Here is a 5,197-nt window from a genome sequence, read left to right as displayed (position 1 = left end):
AGCACAGGTAGAGAGGAAGACTCAGCACCTCTTCCAGTACAGGGACTGAAAGGCACAACCATCAAATAAACCTAGCAGGAATCAGGATCAAAACATGTAAAGCCACAGGAGGTCAATGTGTGGAACCTGCTGACCATTCATGCTGTGGATGCTAGGAGTGGTTCAAGGCAGGGCCTGGACATACACTTAGTCAGTACAAAGGAACCATTTCCAACTGAGTAACTCCTCTGGGCTGAGAACAGCTGGCTTTGGGGAAAGTACTTGGGAGCACCATGTGCCCTAAGTCTCTGTGGCCACCCTTGGAAAAAGATCCAAATTCAATGGACTCTTCAGCTGATAAAACACAGCTCCAGAATCTAAGGAAAATAAACTTTTATTCTCCTTCCAGTGTTGTTTAGACTATTTAGAAACAAAAGCTTTGCATCTCAACAGAACTCCACTACACTCTACAGACAGAAGGGTTGGCTAACATGGATGGGATAAGAGGAACATAGCCTTTGATCAAAGACTTCTGCAATAATGCTTGTAACAACACTTAACCAGGACTGCAGGATACACAGAAAGTACAGCAATGTAACACTGGCCTTGTGTACAACAGTCCACAAAATAAGTATGTGTGGGGAAGTCCCTGCTCCTCCCCAGCAAATCCCACACAACCAGTCTACAGCAAGTGGGAGAAGTGAGCAAAGGGAAAATGGAATGAAGGTGAACTTTAAGAGAATGGGTGCACTGTTGTAACAATGTCTATGTACAATTTTGAGCCACCCAGCACTGAGGCTGTAGCCTCAGTACCCTCTGTCCCTATCTAGTGATGGATCTCAGTCATCTGCTCAGCATCTGCATGAGCACAGCATTCAGCAAGGCGAAACAAAATTCCTTCTTTGTGGTTAGTTAACATCCTGCATGGTTACAACCTACAGTGGCTTTTTGACCTAGTAGGGCAATTTCAACTTGCCATACACTTCTTAAACCTGGACACTGAGAACAGTTCAGCAACAACCCAGCTTATCAGTGTATGTGCCAGCCTCTTTTCCCACTCCAAAACAATAATACTGAAGAGCAGAAATCTTTTGCCTTTGGGCAAAAGTAGCCACAATAAAGTACCTCTTTGTCTGCTAGGATGACCAGGATGCTCTGATTTGATTTCCTCTCTGCAATACCTTCATTTTGCTTCCCCTCACAGAACTGAGCCCCATCACTAGTGTGTTTGGATTGGCCTCTACAGTTCTGCACCTAAAAAGTGTGAAACAAAACTAGCAGAGGTTAACACTTGTATTATTTTGTGGGTATATCAGGAACACTTTTAGCAGGTTTGGTGGGTATTCCACTAAGAGGAAAGTGATAACTAAGTTTTTGATACTGGCAACACTTCACCATGGAGACAGTCTTAAAAAAACCCGTTTGGATATAAGAGGAAAATGCAAATAAACAGGACGAATGATCCTTGTAAACATATGCTGAACCTACTGAAGATAGACAAAAAGAATCCATTCAAGTTCACACAGGAATCGTGCAGAAATTCCACTACTTCCTCTGTAAATACAGCACACCATCTTAACCTGTACTACATCCAGTCTTAATCCTTATCCTTTATTGATCTCCTTACAAACTTTACATTTATTCAGCTATAACTCTTACAGTAATTAATTTTCTCATTCAGACTTGCCATCACCCCAAAATTTTCCCATCAAACAAAAACACTGACTGTCAAATTCATAACCTTAGTGAGTTTACTTTCCAAAAAGGAGATGCCAACTGTAGTGGCAGGAAACACTTATACACCTTAACTAAATCCACACTTACTATACAATTACGAACAAGGCTTTTTAGGAGGATGATACTCATGTGTCACTTCCTAAGGAAAGACTGAAGTTACTTTCCTCAAGGCCAGACCAGTTTTTAATTATTAGAACAGTTTTTTCCTTTTTAAATTTTTCCCTCCTAATGTTGATCCTTTCAATGAAAGATTACATCCAACACAGGTTTTGTGAGGAGATTCCCAATTCCCAGCTATTTTGAGGTCATTTTAGAGAATGTCACCTCCAAAACCAAAAGCCTTCTTTACAAAAAACCCCACTGATATTCTTGCAGGACAAATTCATTCTAAGAATTACTCACTTTGGTGCTGGGGTGGTTTTTTTTTGCAACTTCTCCTGAAACAGTGGGTACTTGTTCTAATCAGGGACAATACTCAACTAGTAAAAACCACTATTCACTCTATATTCAAATACTAATACATTAGGGAGTCCATTGCATTTATCTGAGAACTATTCTACTCGTAGCATCTATCAAATAGATACACTATGGGCCACTTCAAGGGAAGTGTTCTAAGTCAGGCTGGATGGAGCTCTGAGCAACCTGGACTAGTGGAAGGTGTCCCTGCCCATGGCAGGGGGGTTGGAATTAGATGATCTTGAAGGTCCTTTCCAAGCCAAACCATTCTATAAGTCCATGAAACCGCAACATGCAGACACAGATTACCAGCTGTAACTCAGGTAATGCCATGGTGGTTCTTGCTCAAGAGAAAATACAGCAGTCACTAGTTCAATAGGTTATAGAGATTTTGAGTGTTAGGATCACAGGGACATGGGAAGGTTCCATTTTTAAATAGGGCAGGATCATGAACCTCTGCTACCACTTGACTGAAGAGGAAAGGGTAAAGAAGCAAAGTGGTGGATATCTCCTTTTGATGGCTTAAAAATCAAATGAAAAACATTTGCCACTCAACCCTTTATTTCAACCTTCAACGTGTTTACCTGAGTCTCCCTACGGACAAAATAAGAATACTAAAGCCTTACTTTGTACAGGTTATTGCTTATTACAATGAGATCTGCAAGCAGAAGACAAGCTCTGCAATTCATGTCTCTAAAAGGGGCCTAGAACACAGCTAGAAAGAGTTAAATCAACAGACTGTGATCACAAATTGATTATCACCTCCATCAGACATATGAACTCTGCTGTGGTTCCTGTGACTGTACTGACAGTTATCTTGTACAAGAGTGCTACTATAGTAGGAGTCTGAAAAACACCTGCACATGAATTAAGTATACCAAGTAAGACATTCACAGTGACCCTAGCTGAATACTGCTTTGTTCTGGTAAAGGAGAAAGAAGGCAAGCACCTTGATCAACAAGATGCTCAACACCTCAATGAAACCATAACCTGCCTCCAAAATTCACCAGTCATCAGGTTTGCAAGGGGAGGAAAAGAAAAAAGAAAGGAGAGATGCAAGCTTTCAGTTCAGAAAGGCACAAAAAAAAGTCTAAACTGAGAGAAGTCAGATCCTATGTAAAAACTTTTCCAGGCTTTGAAGTTGTACGTATCAGGGTTTTAGTCAGTGTGTGTCATTTACTCACTTTCTAAAAGAGAAAATGATCTCTTATTCTTTACATTAAGCAAAAGTACTACCAAAAGTATAAACAATCCACTAAAATAGCAGCAAGACATAAACATTATTTTCCCTTCCCAGCTCCCTAATCCACAAATACTGTTTCCCCTTTAACATGTGTTTTACTGCTAATTAATCTTCCTTGAGAATTCAGCTTTTAAAGTGTTTCTTAAAGCTTTGCAGGTAGGCTGCATTTTCTCATAATGTTGGTTTAGTGTAACAATATTATATTTAGGAATGAGATCTACATCAACCAACCTTTCATAAAACCAAAACATCCACAGTGCAACATGGTCATTAGTGCCTGCATCCAATACCTTTTAAAGGCAGGATTTTGGAGGTTCAGCACTGGCAGCACTGCTTTATCCTCTATGATTCCATGGCAATTTAAAAGGGTACTTTAATTCCCTGTTCAAATGAAATTGATTCTGTGGTGAAGCTGGGAGGACTGTCCAGGTAGGACAGTCCCAAGTAATTACCCCAAGTAATTCCTCGCGTAGCAATAAATGAGCTCAGACTTTGTGTTGTTACTGAAATCCAACCAGACAGCGAGTTGTGTGTTAACATTAACTGAGTTCTTGCTGTTTCTGGGTTTATCAATACATTCCAAGCCATCTCTCCCTCACCTGGTACATCAAATAAATAAAAAAGGCCGAACAAGATCTGTTGCTTTCTCCTGTTGGACCACAAATCCTGCAGCAAAATATTAAGGCAAAATGAATCACTCAAACTCCTGTGCACAATTTATTAAATTAGACATTCAGATTTCACCTTCCTGCCCTGAAATGCAGCAAGCTGCTTTAGTCTTTGAAAAGAATTAACAGATAAAGACCTGATTCCAGTTACACCTAGGCTACAACTAGAATCACAATTCTGTACACTATGGGATAGGAAGGACTTAAGAAGAAAATGTTCTTAAAAACCCTGTGGTCAAAGATGCATGGAAGCTCTTTACTTCAGCAGTGTCAGTTCTTTAGCAGACCTAGCTGCAAACTAGCTGAAAAACATGACAGTGCTCAGGTTTCCTTTTTCCCTAACTTCTCCAAGGCTTGCAAAGAAAACAGTAGAAAGCTGAAAAACTCAAGTAATTACCCAGTGCTGGCTCTCTTGTATTTTAAGCACTGTTGCAAAAAAACCCCAGCACTCCAGCACAAAGGAAGTGCTTAGACCAACCTCTAATCTAAGCTGCTAAAAAGTACTCCAGAAAGGCATCAAAGTCAGAATCTCAAATCCATTTCTTCCAAATGCATTTCCATAGAATATTTTATCAACAGACAAGCCTCTGTAGTTTTATAGATCTGGCATAAGAAAGACTGAATAGTGCTGAAAACAGTAAGAATAATTACAAACAAAACCATGTCTTGTGCTCACTACTGAGGTATTTTTAATGCTCTACAGAGTGAAACACATGAATTTAAACTGAACAACTAAACCCCTTGAATAAAATAGCCTAACTTTATAAGCACCCTGCAGAGAAGCTGAGAACCCAGTGCCCACAGCTCACTTCTGCAGTCATAACGCCTGTGAGAAATTGGTTACCATCAAGAATAAATACAGAAGACAAATATATAGTGCCAGAAGAAGTTTCATACGGCACAAATACTACATATTGCAAGCCACAATAGCTACTAGGACTTCTGTATGACCATACGCATGAAATGTTTGTACCTGTTTCAGAACCAGGAAACGAAGACAAAGTTCTCCAGGGGCTGGGACCACACATTAACACCAATTTAATGGTTAATGGACAGACACATACAAACAAAAATAATTAGAGCAATGGAATGCATTTAATCCAAGCAAAAGCAT

This window comes from Acanthisitta chloris, unplaced genomic scaffold (genome assembly GCF_000695815.1).
Source record: "Acanthisitta chloris isolate BGI_N310 unplaced genomic scaffold, ASM69581v1 scaffold3281, whole genome shotgun sequence".
NCBI classification, from domain to species: Eukaryota; Metazoa; Chordata; class Aves; order Passeriformes; family Acanthisittidae; genus Acanthisitta; species Acanthisitta chloris.
This window is presented reverse-complemented; position numbering follows the sequence as displayed.